We start from the raw sequence: 16,464 nt of genomic DNA, 5'->3' as shown, positions 1-16,464 counted from the left end.
TCAGACCATTTAGCTCTTCTGAAACCTGGGCAGAGTCTGCACTTACTTTTTTTATTCCATTGTCAATCCTGTTGAATTCAGATCGCTTTGAACTTGAGTCTTCCTCTTCCCCCCCCCCCGGAAAGTCATCTGCATGTGGTTAGGGAGGCTCAGAAGAGGGGGGGGCAAATGGAGACTCTTTCTTTGTTTTCTTGAAGGGGGGGGGAGAAGATCCAAGAAGTCAGAGGAGGGAGGAAAAAAATCTTTTCTTTTCTTGAGGGGGGGAGGGAAGAAGAAGGCACACAAAAAAATCCAAGGCCGACAGAAGTTGAGATAAATTAGGGGCTTCTCCTCTAAGGCAGGCTTGTCCCATGACCACCTGTAGCCAATCACGGGTCCTCTACCACGGAGGAGAGCCCAGATTCAAAACAATGCGATTTTCTGAATATATTCAAGATTTTCAGCACTCCAAGATAAAGCACAATAAAGGTAGGGTGACTCCGGATCAATCCTTCTTGCTGCAGAAGGAAAATTAAAATCGCCCCAAATGCAAACGGAAATCGCATTCTGTGTAGAAGGCAGGGACTGAATCGATCTGGGGTTGGAATAAAATCCCCATGCAGTTTACACCCTGGAATGGTATCTTCTGCAAAACCTTGTACTGGTTTCAGTAGGATATTATCACTAGTATACAACGATAGTCTCAGAGGACAATGATCACTCCAAGGGCAATTACCGACCTCAAAATATGATACTAAATTCAATAAACTAGGCAATATAGCAATATAGTCAATTGTACTTGCCCGACAGGTTGACAGATAGGTAAAGGTACCATGGTATCATAATTGGTACCATGCAAAACATGTAAATCAAATAAAGAAAGAAATTCCAGAAATTTCAAACCAAACTTATTAACAATTACATCCTTTGATAAACGGTCCAAAATGGTAGCACGGAGAGCAATTTGGGCATTGGTCTCTGTTCTTATATCTCTAAAACCAGACCCTAGTCGAGCATTAAAATCACCACAAATAATAAACTGGGCTTTTGGATAGTGGTAAATCAAAAATTCCATTATAGTGGCCAATGAGTCCCAGGGATTCTCCTTATCCTGATCTAAGGAACTCTTGGGTGGTATGTATACACACTAGATTTCCAGAATAAAGACGCTTAATTAAAATTGTCTGGAATTGGTTGGAACAACAGTTTACTAAAACTTGCACATCAACTTTTAAGTCAACATTTACTAATATTGCTAAACCTCCACTACCCCGGCCCTTTGGGCTGATCCTAACTGCTGGGACTGAAAAGGCTTGATAACCTTGGAGGGTGGGGGAATCAGATTCTTGGGACCAGGTTTCTTGGAGACATAGGATATCATGGCCCTGTAAAAAGGTTAAAAAATCTGAGTCATATAGCTTGTTCTTCCAACCTCCAAGATTCCAGGATAAAATCTTTAGTTGTCAATCCAGTTTAGAGATAGTATTAAGGTCACCATCATGGTCTAAAAAAACACAACCATTTTTTGAAGATATTATGGAGTCAGGGTTAGTCTGCTGGTTTATTATAATCTCTGTCTCTATCTTGGTCTGTGAACAACTGAGTGATACACTTTTGGGCTTTCCAGTATTTCCAGCAGCTATTTTGGGAGGAAGTGAAAGTGGGGGAGCTGAATCTGATGGATAAGAGTCTCTTGTTTCACTTGTCGGCTTTACTACTGGCGCCTTTGGAGACAACTCATTTTTTGTACTCAGAAGTTTTTGTCTTAGGTGATCCAGTCTATCAGTGATCTCAGTTTGTTCAGCAGGTGGGAGGGCTGAGAAGGCGTTGATTAAGTTCTCTTCTATGGAATAATCAGGAATAAAATGTTCACATTTCTTATTCATGGAATCAGAGTCAGTCCAGTTTATCAAATCTCCGTGAACAGCGTCCTTCTGATCTTCAAATGATTTTTATCTATCGTTGAGGATTTAAGTTGCGGAGGCTTTGATATCAATGAAGTTAAAATGAGGTTATCGAATACTCGGACTGAAAATATCCCTTTTGTACGCAAAAAGGGTTTCTGGTGCAAAAAGGCTGTAGGTACTTTTGGAGTTGTGAATACAAGCATGGTTCTTTGTACCTGATTTGAGTTGTTGAGAGGCTCAACTGAAATCAAATCAAGACATCAAATCAAGAAATCAAATCAAGACAACTGAGAGCACGTGGAGCACGTGGCTCAGACAACTGAGAGCACGTGGAGAGAGCTACTGGGGTGAGTTGCTGCTGACCAGGTGAGGCTATTGTGCTGCCTGGGTGAGGTGATTGCTGGGTAATTGTTGGGAGGCTAAAAAAGGGCTGCTCCTCACCAGAGGCAGAGCTCAGACAACTGAGAGCACGTGGAGAGAGCTACTGGGGAGAGTTGCTGCTGACCAGGTGAGGCTATTGTTCTGCCTGGGTGAGGTGATTGCTGGGTAATTGTTGGGAGGATTAAAAAGGGCTACTCCTCACCAGAGGCGCGAGAGACAAAGGGCTCTTGGCCTGTGGCTCTTGGCCTGGGGTTCTTGGCCGAGCAATTAGAATCAGTAGATTATATCAGTAGATTATATTTCCCTAGTACTTCCACTGCCTAGACATTACAATGGACCTCCAGGACACTCATCCCATCATCTGCAGTGAGTGTGACATGATTGCCTTCCTCCCAGAAGACAAGATCCACTACAGCTGCCCCAAGTGTAAGCTGGTAAGACTTTTGGAGGAAAAGATTAGGGCACTAGAAAACAGAATTATTACTCTGACCCAAAGTAAGAAAGGGGAGGAGTTCGTAGTCCAGAGCTCTGCAACATGGAATAAAGAGAATAAAGAGAATACAACCAGTCCTGAAGAGGACAAGGAGATTGACCACAATAGGGAGCCTCTGCAGGCAGTTCGGAAAAAGACTGAACGGCGAAGGGCGAGACAGTTCTCGGGGCCTTTGGAGCTCCAGAATAGATTTCAGGCCCTTGCAGAGGAGGTGCAAGGGTCAACGAGGGAAGATGTGCCAAAACAAAGTCCAAGACAAAGGGAAGAGGCCACGGCGACAGAAGGAAATGGAGTTGAGAAGAAAAAAAAATGGAGAGTACTGGTAATTGGAGACTCCCTGCTAAGAGGAATGGATTGCCATGTGGCTGGGCCCGACCCCTAACCCGAGAGGTGTGTTGCTTGCCAGGGGCGAAAATTAAAGATGTTTCAGAAAGGCTGCCCAAACTCCTCAAATCTACGGATCGCTACCCATTTGTGATGGTCCATGTGGGAACGAATGACATGTCCCTGAATACCATCGCTCCTATTAAAAAAGACTATCAAGATCTGGGGAGGAAGCTCAAGCAAATGGGGGCACAAGTGGTATTCTCTTCAATCTTGCCTGTCAAGGGAAGAGGAATGCGTCGGGAGAGGACTTGCAAGACTTGATGGCCGGTCCCCAACAGCCCCCTGTCTCTGGCCAGAAGGGAGAGGAAGATAATGGAGGTGAATCACTGGCTGCGTAGTTGGTGCCGGCAGGAGAGATTTGGTTTCTGGGACCATGGGATAGGCTTTCTTGAGGAAGGCCTACTAGCACCTGATGGACTGCACTTATCGAAACTGGGGAAGAATGTGTTTGGCAGGAACCTGGGGAGATTCATCAGGAGAGCTTTAAACTAAAGCCACTAGGGGAAGGAGACGATCAACATAGGGAGTGTATGGAAGGAAAACTATCGGAGGCAGCCCAACCGGCAAGGCCAGCTCATAGGGAACCAAAAGTAAAAGGATTCAGATGTCTTTATACTAACGCCCGAAGCATGGGCAATAAAAAGGAAGAGCTGGAACTTCTCATGCTGATGGAAAGGTATGGTCTAGTAGGCATCACAGAAACTTGGTGGAATGATTCTCATGACTGGAATGTAATGGTGGATGGATATGAACTGTTCAGAAAAAACAGAATAGATCGAAGAGGTGGAGGAGTGGCACTGTATGTGAGGAAAGGGCTTACCTGTCAGGAAATTCTAGTGAAGGAGAGCATATCTACAGTGGAAAGCATCTGGGTGAAAATAAGCGAGGGGAAAACAAACAGTGTGGTGGTTGGTGTCTGCTACCGACCGCCTGACCAACGAGAGGATGTGGATGCTGCACTTTGTGAGCAGCTTGAGAAAATATCCAAACGGCAGGACCTTGTCATCATGGGTGACTTCAATTTCCCAGATGTGTGCTGGGAAACAAACTCTGCGAAGCGTCCTCAGTCATGCAAGTTTCTGACCTGCCTGGCTGACAATTTCATTTATCAAATGGTAGATGAACCCACAAGAGGTTCAGCCATACTGGACTTAATACTGACCAACAGGCAAGAGTTGGTGGATGAGGTGAAGGAGGTGGGGACCCTAGGGGGAAGTGACCATGTCCTCATAGAATTCCTTTTGAGATGGGGAGCCAAGGAAGCTTGTAGCCAGACGCGGATGTTGGATTTTCGTAGGGCAAACTTTAATAAACTCAGAGACATGATGAGTGTCATACCATGGACGAGAATGCTGGAAGGGAAGGGAGCATGTGAAGAGTGGGCGCTACTCAAACAAGAGCTATTGCATGCTCAATCAATGACTATTCCAGAAATACGAAAACACTGCAGGAGCTCTAAGAAGCCTATTTGGATGAACAGAGAACTTCAAGAGGAACTAAGAAAGAAAAGGAAAATGTTCAGGAAATGGAGGGAAGGACAGAGCTCTAAAGAAGAGTACCTACAGGTTACTAGGCACTGTAGATCAATCATCAGAAAGGCCAAAGCTGAGAGTGAGCTAAGATTGGCCAGGGAAGCCCATTGTAACAAGAAAAGATTTTTCAGTTACGTGAGGAGCAAACGTAAAGTAAAGGAGGCAATAGGCCCACTGTTGGGTGCGGATGGACAAACTCTAACGGAAGATGCAGAGAAAGCAGAAAGGCTTAGTGCCTATTTTACATCTGTTTTTTCCCACAGGTCAAAGTGTTTAGGCACATCTAGAGATGGCTGTAGCCAAAGGATAGTGTCTGGGTGGCAGGTTAAAATGGATAGAGAGGTGGTCGAGAGGCATTTAGCTGCACTGGATGAGTTCAAATCCCCTGGTCCAGATGAAATGCACCCGAGAGTACTCAAAGAACTTTCCAGAGAACTTGCACAGCCTTTGTCCATCATCTTTGGAACCTCTTTAAGGACTGGAGATGTCCCAGAGGACTGGAAAAGAGCAAACGTTATTCCGATCTTCAAAAAAGGGAGGAAGGATGACCCGGGAAACTACAGACCAGTGAGTCTGACCTCTGTTGTGGGGAAGATAATGGAGCAGATATTAAAGGGAGCGATCTGCAAACATCTGGAGGATAATTTGGTGATCCAAGGAAGTCAGCATGGATTTGTCTCCAACAGGTCCTGCCAGACCAACCTAGTTTCCTTTTTTGACCAAGTAACAGGTTTGCTGGATCGGGGAAATTTGGTTGATGTCATTTACTTGGATTTTAGTAAAGCTTTTGACAAGGTTCCCCATGATGTTCTGATGGATAAGTTGAAGGACTGCAATCTGGATTTTCAGATAGTTAGGTGGATAGGGAATTGGTTAGAGAACCGCACTCAAAGAGTTGTTGTCAATGGTGTTTCATCAGACTGGAGAGAGGTGAGTAGCGGGGTACCTCAGGGTTCGGTGCTCGGCCCGGTACTTTTTAACATATTTATTAATGATCTAGATGAGGGGGTGGAGGGACTACTCATCAAGTTTGCAGATGACACCAAATTGGGGCGACTGGCAAATACTCCGGAAGATAGAGACAGAGTTCAACGAGATCTGAACACAATGGAAAAATGGACAAGTAGAACAAGATGCAATTTAATAAAGATAAGTGTAAAGTTCTGCATCTGGGTCAGAAAAATGAAAAGCATGCCTACTGGATGGGGGATACGCTTCTAGGTAGCACTGTGTGTGAACGAGACCTTGGGGTACTTGTGGATTGTAAACTAAACATGAGCAGGCAGTGTGATGCAGCGGTAAAAAAGGCAAATGCCATTTTGGGCTGTATCAACAGAGGCATCACATCAAAATCACAAGATGTCATAGTCCCATTGTATACGGCACTGGTCAGACCACACCTGGAGTACTGTGTGCAGTTCTGGAGGCCTCACTTCAAGAAGGACATCGATAAAATTGAAAGGGTACAGAGGAGAGCGACGAAGATGATCTGGGGCCAAGGGACCAAGCCCTATGAAGATAGGTTGAGGGACTTGGGAATGTTCAGCCTGGAGAAAAGGAGGTTGAGAGGGGACATGATAGCCCTCTTTAAGTATTTGAAAGGTTGTCACTTGGAGGAGGGCAGGAAGCTGTTTCTGCTGGCTGCAGAGGAAAGGACACGCAGTAATGGGTTTAAACTTCAAGTACAACGATATAGGCTAGATGTCAGGAAAAAGTTTTTCTCAGTCAGAGTCGTTCAGCAGTGGAATAGGCTGCCTAAGGAGGTGGTGAGCTCCCCTCACTGGCAGTCTTCAAGCAAAGGTTGGATACACACTTTTCTTGGATGCTTTAGGATGCTTAGGGCTAATCCTGCGTTGAGCAGGGGGTTGGACTAGATGGCCTGTATGGCCCCTTCCAACTCTATGATTCTATGATTCTATGAATCTATGATTCTATCAATAGGCGATATAGACTTGCCAAGGAGATCTCTTAGGTGTTGAAATGCCTGGTGCTTGGTTTTCCAAAGAGGCATTTGGCCTTTATATCTGCAGATAGTCACACAGATTTTGCAAGGCTGTAATTTTAGCTGGTATTGTAGACTCTTGCCATCTTGTATTTTTGGAATATTATCCACTGTCATGAGGGGTTTAGGATTCTGCTTTCGTGGTACAGTTTCATTAGAACTATAGTGAGTAGCTTCCCTCTTTATATGACATGAGATAAGCTGTGAAAGATTGTCAATTTTGGCATCAATTTCATTTAGCCTTTCAAAAATAAACTTCACTGTTTTTAGCAGTCAGGCGTAGAGGGTCATTTGATATGTTATCTGGGTCTCCAGGATATTCTCCTTGCAACGAATTAACTAAATCGTCTTTTTCTTCTTCACAACAATTATCAGTTGTAGGGTTGATCATAGGAGAGAATTTATTGGCAGTTGGATGAGTGCATAATACATTGTTTGTGGCAAAATAATCATCTATTTTTAACTGCTTGGCTCCTGGAGGCGAGCATGATTATTCGTATGGCCTTTTGTTAACGGCCATAATTAAAGGCACAAGCACAAGCACCAGCAGAAAATAATTCCTATGAACGTCTAAAACAGAATGAGTATGAGATAAACACAAAACGGTGGTTTCCAAGCCTGCAATCCAACAAACATCAAATTCCCCAGCTCTCTGCCACAGCGCCTCCTCAGAACTCAGGCAGCTGACTGCCATTAGCTGCTAATTAAAGGATTTTCTAAAAGAGCCTCTTGTGGCGCAGAGTGGTAAGGCAGCCGTCTGAAAGCTTTGCCCATAAGGCTGGGAGTTCAATCCCAGCAGCCGGCTCAAGGTTGACTCAGCCTTCCATCCTTCCGAGGTCGGTAAAATGAGTACCCAGCTTGCTGCTGGGGGGTAAAACGGTAATGACTGGGGAAGGCACTGGCAAACCACCCCGTATTGAGTCTGCCATGAAAACGCTAGAGGGCGTCACCCCAAGGGTCAGACATGACTCGGTGCTTGCACAGGGGATACCTTTACCTTTACCTTAAAGGATTTTCTACTTTCTTTCAATACAGTTCTCCAGTAAAAAAATAAAATTCTAATCAAAGTTGAGCCATTAAATTGCATCTTGTTCTCATTTGCCCATTTTTCCATTGTGTTCAGATCTCGTTGAACTCTGTCTCTATCTTCCGGAGTATTTGCCAGTCCTCCCAATTTGGTGTCATCTGCAAACTTGATGAGTAGTCCCTCCACCCCCTCATCTAGATCATTAATAAATATGTTAAAAAGTACCGGACCGAGCCCTGAGGTACCCCGCTACTCACCTCCCTCCAGTCTGATGAAATGGGGTCCACTGGGCTCCCCCAGGATGCGCGAGCTGGGGCACCCGGGCAGTTTCCAGCCTGCACAGGTGAGCAGTTTTTCTGATTTGCAAGACTTGATGGCCGGTCCCCAACAGCCCCCTGTCTCCGGCCAGCAATGGCACTCACCTCCCAGGCAGCCAGTGCACTCAATCCTGCCACTGCCCCCGCCCCCCAAGACCCAACTACCAACAGTACCGGGGGCAAGTACATTTTCCCGGTCTCAGATTCCCTTTGTTCCCCCGATCCCAGCTCTGGCAGCTCTGGCACCGCAGGGTGGGGAAAACCTGGCGGGTTGCAAGTTTAATGCCAGTTTGATGGCTCAGCAGAATAATTGTCATATTTCGTGGTCTGGTCCTCTGGCTTCATTCGGGACTGGGGAGAAACTTTCCGAAGTGCTGCCGCAGCAATACGAGTGCTAGGCAATCATTTGGAGGGGTCTGCCGCTGAATGGTGGGCTACTCTCCATGAGCAGTATGGCCCTGAGCTCGCAGACTTTGAATTCTTCAGCAAATCCCTGAACTCCCAGTTTGCTGACCCATTTGGGGAGCAAAAAGTCAAGCTGACCTTCAACAAATTTGGCATTAGGGGCACCCGTTTGTGCGATATATTAGTGAGCTGCAGACTCTGTTTGGCTGGGCCAAGGGGCTGAATGAGGTCTCACAAATGCAGTTTTCTGTCCATGATCTAGACCCCACACTTGCCAAGGGTGCTCACCTCTGACAACCTGGCCACACTGGACTTTGAGTCTGGGTTTGAGGCGGTGTGCTGCACTGAGAGTGAACTGCACCATTTGAAACTCCTGCACTAGCAGCATGGCAAGGGCCACCCCATCCAACCCACGGGCATGGCTCAGAGTTGCCTGCCCCCCGGTCCCTGGGTGGCAAAGGGGAAGTTGGACCGTCATAGGGCGCATGAGTTGTGTTTGGATTGTGGGCAGGCAGGGCACTTTGTGGTCAACTGCCCAAGAACTGTCTCATCCTGCCCAACAGAGCTGCCATGCACTTGACTCCCAGGGCCCCCTGTTTCTTCCCCCAATATAGCCCCATGGAAAAGCGCTCAAGGGGGAACGCCCCGTGCCCTACTCTCCCCGGTGGCTGATCACGTGGTCCCTTGGCCTTATGGAAAGGGAGGAGGCAGCACTTCCTTGGGAAATGAGTCCAACCTGCTGAGATGGGTGCACCACTGCAAGTGCCCCACAAGGTGTCCCAGCACCCCCCCCCCCGCAGGATGTATCCCCCCAAGGGGATCTGCACTTTTCTCACCAAGGAGCACACAGGAGCCCGAGTAGAGATACAGATTTGCCTAGACAGCGGATGTAGCACCAGCCTGGTCAACCCCGACTTGTTGCGGAGCCTGTGCTTGAAGACGAAGGACTTAGAATGTCCTATAATTGTGGAGCAGATGGACAGTAACCCGGTGGGGGGGGGCGTATCACAAAAGCCACTGCCCGGTTTTGATGTGCATGGGTCTCCACAGTGAGCGGATTTCTATGACCGTAGCCCCAGTGTCGGGTCACGCTGTGTTGCTTTGGATGGATTCGTTTATGACCCGCTTCCCTAGTTTTTGTTGGGAAGAAAGCATCATAGAGTTCTCTAATGCAAAGGCCGCTCCACACTTCTGACTCTGCCGCCAGGATGGGCATCTCTGTACAAGGGTGGGGGTTACCCTGTGCATGGGGAGAGTTTGCTGGTTACAAGCCCACCCTTGGCTGCCAGAAAGAGAGGGGGTGGACCAGGAGGGGGCAACCAACCTCCCACTCCAGAGGGCCTCCCTGAGTGCTACTGGGATTTGGCTCACATATTTTTGGATGAGGAGTGTGACCAGTTGGCTCCCTACCGCCAAACTGACTGTGCCATTGAGCTGAAGCCCGGGGTGGCTCTCCCAAGGACAAAACTGTATAATATAAGTCCCAGTGAGCCCGAGGAGCTCAGGCTGTTTGTTGACAAAAACCTGTCCTGCGCTTTCATTCGCCCTGCCACCTCTTCCATTGCAGCCCCAGTGCTCTTTTCCAACAGCTTCCCCAGGCTGTGTAGTGATTACAGGGCCATCAACGCAATCTCCATGACCAATGCCTGCCCACTGCCCTTAATAAAAGACCTGTTGGGGCAACTGGGTTGTGGAAAGTATTTTAGTAAACTGGATTTAAAGGACACCTGTTACCGGGTCTGTATCGTGAAGGAGGATGAATGGAAGACCACCTTCAACACCCCTCTGGGGCAATTTGAGTACCTCATGATGCCTTTTGGGTTGGCTGGGACTCCCTCTGTTTTCATGAATCTGATCAACGAGGTGCTTCATGGCCTACTCCAGGGGTAGTAAACCTGTGGTCCTTCAGATGTCCATGGACTACAATTCCCATGAGCCCCTGCCAGCATTTGCTGAGTGTTCGTCTGTGTCCTATCTTCAATAAAACTAACTTTCTGGTGAAATGCTGGGTGTCGGTAGTCACTGAGTTCGGATATCGAGGAAGGGCTCCGCAACTGCACCATTTTCTGTGACACATAGTTTATCTGGATTTCAGTAAAGCTTTTGATACGGTCCATTATTTTTGACACTTCTTGGAGAAGAAGTGTTACTAAAGTGTTACACTTCTTAGTTACTAAAAGAGCTTGCAGATGTCATCTCTGAACCTCTGTCCATTATTTTTTACACTTCTTGGAGAACAGGTGAGCTGCCAGACGATTGGAGGCGGGCAAATGTTGCCCCCATTTTCAAGAAAGGGAAAAAGGAGGATCCGGGTAATTATCGACCCGTCAGCTTGATATCTGTAGCTGGCAAAATTTTAGAACAAATAATCAAACACTCGGTCCTTGAGCAGCTGGAACTGAGAGCTGTGATTTCTAAGACTCAGCATGGGTTTCGCAAGAACATGTCATGTCAGATCAACCTTATCTCTTTCTTCGAGAAAGTGACTACCTTTCAGGATTAGGGGAATGCCATGGACATAGTTTATCTGGATTTCAGTAAAGCTTTTGATAAGATTCTACATGATATTCTTGTTGACAAGTTGGTAAAATGCAGTATGGATCCTAATTCTGTCAGATGGATCAATAACTGGCTGACAAATCGTACCCGGAGGGTACTTGTTAATGGTTCAGCATCTTCTTGGAGAAGAGTAACAAGTGGATTGCTCCAGGAATCTGTCCTGGGGCCTGTGTTGTTCAACATATTTATAAATGATTTGGATGAGGAATTAGAATGTCTCAGATTGAAAGCCCTTGTCAATAATTTTGCCCAGATTTCGTGGTAAAATTAGGTGCCTCGGCTTATATGCGAGTATATATGGTATATCAAAACTGAATGGTGGGATGTGTACATGGGGTGGGGTGAGAATGAGAATGGAGGTGAGACTTTGTGGTGCAGAGCTCCAATCACCTCCTAGGTGATGGGGTAAGGACACGAGATTGTGAAATGACCCCACTTTGCTGCCTTCCCCAGCTGGGGGTTTTGTGAGTGAATCTTATGAGAGTTTCTTCAAACATTAAGCAGTTTTCTAGACAGAAAATATCAGAGACATTAATGAAGGAACATTTAAGCATATTTCTTAAGGATGCTCTGGGCTGATCCTGCGTTGAGCAGGGGGTTGGACTAGATGGCCTGTGTGGCCCCTTCCAACTCTATGATTCTATGATTCTATGATTCTATGATTCTATGATTCTATGATTCTGGCAGAGCTGTGTACATCAGTATAAACTACAATAATTTTTCAGTGATTTCTATCTTGCTATTTGAAAAAAGCCTCAAAGGCAACTGGTGACAATAATTATTGAAAATCAGTCATCAAATAGAACATGTTGCCACATATTAAATAAATACTAGAAAATCCAGCACCGGATTTTTCATCCCTATTCTTTTGACTCAGAAACACCCATTTCAATCGTGCTTTGCCTTGTGTGAATCAAACCCACAAGAATCTCAATTTGCAAGCTATTTTCTGCTTGATTCTAAATTTTCCCAGTTACATGTATACATTTTTAAATATTGTTTTTGTCTCAGCTATAGAAGAATGGTGCAAAAGAAAGAAATCGAAATACTGGCAGTGAAAATGGATGACATGTAAAGAATCACACTGACAGCACAACAAAACCAACACGGGCTGAAAAATGATACATGAAACCCACCTTATAATGTTGGTAAGTTCATAAATCTAGAGAAGGAAGCCAAATGGAAGGAGGGCCTAAGAAAGCAGTAAGTCAAGGGAAGTAGCCGCCAGGATGGGATTCATAAAAGAGGAATTCAAAGAAGGAATAGCCCAGAGTAATGCAAGGAAGGGGAGGTGGTCAGAGAATCTGAGTATTACCCAAATAGGAGGTCTCCTAATATTAGTTTGTACAGGAGATGTAGTGAGAGGGATCTCCACCAATGTCCATAGGGATTGTTCCCTTAGAGCAACCTTCCTAATGCCGCAACCCTCATGTTGTGGTGACCCCAAACCGTAAAATTATGCAAGTGTTCTTTCTCAGAAATTAAACCAAAACTGACCAATGGCATGAAGATCTGTTTTCATGCATGTATATAACTTGTTTTTCCCCCAGGGTTTCTCAGTTCAGTTCTGCCTCTTGTCCCACTATGCCTGTCTTGTGCCGTCACCTGGAGTGCCTGGTGGGAGACTGTGCCATGCTGGAGGTGCTGCCGGAGCAGCTGGTGGCTGAGCGCGGGAACCTGCAGGAGGAGCGTCAACAGTGGCGGCGTCCCCCGTCCCCCCCTGGCCAAGCTGCTCGCCCTGCCGTGATCCTTGTGAAAGGGTCGTTCAACCCCCCAAAGGGGTCCTTACCCCCAGGTGGAGAACACTGCTTTAGAAAAACTCAAATAAACCAGTCCAACATTAAAACTAGATTGCTTTTAATTAAGGAAAATTAAAGGGGTACAGCAAATACACAAAAATGCTGAAAAACAAGGATGCAAGGCTAGATCAGAAAGTAAGGGAGAAAAGAAGAGAGAGAATATGAGAAAGGCAATATTCAGTGATCATAACATAAAGAGAGGCCCATGGATTCAGCTGCAAAACAACCAGCATTTCACAGAGGAAAAAAGGAGGATCAACATTCAAGTAGCGGTGTATGCACAGATCCAAACACACACATGTCACTGGGGCAAGAGGCCCATGTTTTATAGGAAAGAATTTCCTGAGACAATGCTGATGCACCTAAAACATTGTGTGGATGGGAACTTTAGAGTTTGACAATGACTTTAGGAGATATGTGACAGGTTTGTCCAGAGAAGGACAATACTCCAGGAGAAACCTCAGTGGGTTCCCAGAAAAAAAGTAATGGCTCTCATTGCTTTACCTAGGAAGAACTATAGGTGTAATATGGTTCTTGGTGACCTTTGGATTACTGGACAGAAAACTATTAAGTTTAGGAAGAGAGTTAGGAATCGCTAAGAGAAGTAAGATTGGTAAATTGACAAATGACAAATTACTTGCCAATTCTCATGAAACCTATTGCCCTAAATTATGCATCTCCCTGGGATGCGGAAGAGGTTGGTAGTGAGTCAGCCTCTTCACTTTCAAAAGCTAAACAATATGCTAAGACTGGCATGTTGGGGTCCTGCTTGGAAAAATTGCATATTTTGACTGGGTGACGGGTTGACTAGATTATTGTCATGACCAACGGACTTCAGTCCAGAAGCTCACCCTCATAGCCAACACAGCAAAGAACCAGGCAGTAGGAATATGGCTAAAATTAGTCTTTATTGAAGGCATGTTACAGAAACAAGCATCGTCAGGAGGCACTCACAGAACCAGGGATTGTCGAGGATGGAGGGGGGGGGCATATATAGAAGAAGAGTTGGTCTTTATATGCCGCTTTTCTCTACCCGAAGGAACCTCAAAGCGGCTTACAGTCGCCTTCCCATTCCTCTCCCCAAAACAGAGACCCTGTGAGGTGGGTGAGGCTGAGAGAGCCTTGATATCACTGCTTGGTCAGAACAGTTTTATCAGTGCCATGGCGAGCCCAAGGTCACCCAGCTGGCTGCATGTGGGGGAGCGCAGAATCGAACCTGGCATGCCAGATTAGAAGTCTGCACTCCTGACCACTATACTAAGGTGACCAGAAGTCCCGCCTTTGGCAGGACAGTCCCGCATTTGGGGCATTTGCCCCGCGTCCCGTGGCGTTTTCTAAATGTTCCCCAATTAAAATTAAAAATTTTTTTTTTAAATTTTGGCCATGCGCTGCACGGCAGCCCAGGCTCAGGAGGCCCCCGCGCAGGGACCTGGGATCAGGAGGACCCTGTGCAGGCACCTCTGCTGCCGCCTGCTCGGGCAGCCCTTTCTTCTGCGCCTTCCTGCCTCCTCCTGGACCCGGGCTCTTCCCAGGACGCTGTCGCCCTTCTTGAGGCCAGTCAGGGAAATGGGGGTAGGGGGGAGGGAGGGGCCGCCTGTCATCACTGCTGATGCTGCCGCCGCCACTGCCGCCCCGCAGCTGCCCTTCTGAGGCCAGTCGGGGGGGAGGAGGGGGGAGGGTCCGCCTGCCGCCACCACCAGGAAGCAGGAAGGGGAGGATTCCCTTCCCTTCGGCCCGCAAAGCCCTCTAGCTGCCTCGCAGATGAGGCGAGAGGCTCTGCGAGCCCTAGGGAAGCAGCCGTGGTGCCTTTCCAGTCTTTGCCATGGCACCGTGGCCAGAAGCACTGGTATTGTGGGCAGGAGCTGGGTCCCGGCCAGTCCGCCATTGTAAACTGACAGGGGGAGCACAGAGGTTGCCTTTCCTTCCTTCCTTCCTTCCTTCCTTCCTTCCTTCCTTCCTTCCTTCCTTCCTTCCTTCCTTCCTTCCTTCCTTCCGATAAGGCAAGTAGGCACCCACCCTTCTGAACCCCGCCCTCTTCCCCCCGCCCCCCTCGCCACTCACACCTGTGCTCCGCCGCCTCTGCTTCCCTGCCCCCAAACACACAGCCACCCACTCTTCTCAACCCCAACCCTCCCCCCACCCCCCTTGCGACTCACCCCCCCCCACCGGACCCTTTCCCACTTCCTTCCTTCCACCCCTGCCCCGTCCCCTTTCATGGCAACTGCCTGCCTGCCTGCCTTCCTCCAAGAATTCAATTTCTCCTTCCTTCCTTCCTTCCTTCCTTCCTTCCTCCCTCCCTCCCTCCCTCCCTCCCTCCCTCCCTCCTTTTTTTCTTTCCTTCCTTCCTTCCTTCCTTCCTTCCTTCCTTCCTTCCTTCCTTCCTTCCTTCCTTCCTTCCTTCCTTCCTTCCTTCCTTCCTTCCTCCCCCCTCCCTCCCTCCTTTTTTTCTTTCCTTCCTGCCTTCCTATTTTTCTTTATTTCTGTCTGTCTGTCTGTCTGTCTGTCTGTCTGTCTTCCCCCTCCCCTACTTTCCAAGCATGCAATCAGCCAAGTTTAAGTGATCCTATTTCTATTTCCAATATGTGGCAAGACTTTTTGCCGCAAAGATCCCACTCTACTTAGTCTGCCATCTCGTATCAGTTCTCTTGAAATTGTTTATCCAATAATCATGATCAGAGATGGCACCTCAATCGCTGGTTACTTAGGGTAACCAGAATGACACACAAAATTCTAGTACTGGAAGCACCATAGAACTATGTGATCTTGGCTGCTGCTTTTTCAGTCCTTTACCTTCCCCACCCTCCCCCAACCCCATTACTACTCTATCCTGTCAACTATTGAACAAGAAAAAAATTGCTATTTTGGGAAGAGATTTGTGAGTTCCTTCCCCCTGGGTCATTGCAGTCAGTTGCAGGCAGTTCAAGCTTTTGCACTAACACTACAAAATACAATCCTGGCCCAGCTTGTTGCCCCCTTTAGTTCAGTTGTTTCCTGCCCGATAGGCTATCAAGAGCTGGCTTTTGCACAGTCCAGTTGCTGTAGCTATTAAGACTACTGGGCTAAAACTTGAGAGACCTCTACCCTGAAACCTCTTGGGTGACCTTGGGCCACACTCAGATCAACCTGTCTCACAAGGTGAGGTGTGAGTCTTGAAGGAAGGGAAGTCTAAAACATACCAGATGAGATAGCACAGACTCTGTCTCAAAACTGTGTGTTTCTGCATGAGTTAAGGTTGCCAGTCCAGCCATGAAAATACCTATTTTTGGTTTATCCACTGCAGACGATAAGGGGACAGACAAATTATAAATGATGCATTTTATGTTGTTAAAGATTACAAAGTAACTGTTGTATAATTTACATTTCCCCAAATTTCCACCCACCCACCTCAGTCTAAGTTTTTAACACTGTTTCAAAATTTGTGGAACTTTTACACCTCTAAGAAAGCTTGGCCCCTATGCAGTTGGCCATTGGAGTAAGAGTGCCAGAAGAGCCTTCCTCAAATAGCAGCCACCTAGCCATAGTCAGATGCCATCCCTGTCAGCAAACGATGACCCAACAAACACTGTCGGTCTTTGAGCCCCACTTGGATAACCAGTAAGTCCTGGGGAGCTGCAACTGTAAGCAGCATTACCCTAAGGGGGAGGAACGAACGGGAGAAGTTGGCGAACCCTAAGAA

General features: G+C 47.0%; 1 long non-coding RNA gene across 3 annotated transcripts in view; it reads left to right on the top strand.

Annotated features, from left to right (window-relative positions):
- LOC143822115 (uncharacterized) overlaps positions 1–13,533 on the top strand; it is a 74,756-nt gene extending 61,223 nt beyond the window's left edge. For all 3 annotated transcript variants that reach the window (XR_013226048.1, XR_013226050.1, XR_013226049.1), the window contains 2 exons: positions 12,001–12,137; positions 12,540–13,533. This is a non-coding gene — a long non-coding RNA (uncharacterized LOC143822115). The remainder of the gene's footprint in view (positions 1–12,000; positions 12,138–12,539) is intronic.
- Positions 13,534–16,464: the final 2,931 nt, after the last annotated feature.

The sequence above is a fragment of the Paroedura picta genome, chromosome 12 (genome assembly GCF_049243985.1).
Source record: "Paroedura picta isolate Pp20150507F chromosome 12, Ppicta_v3.0, whole genome shotgun sequence".
NCBI classification, from domain to species: domain Eukaryota; kingdom Metazoa; phylum Chordata; class Lepidosauria; order Squamata; family Gekkonidae; genus Paroedura; species Paroedura picta.
This window is presented reverse-complemented; position numbering and strand designations above follow the sequence as displayed.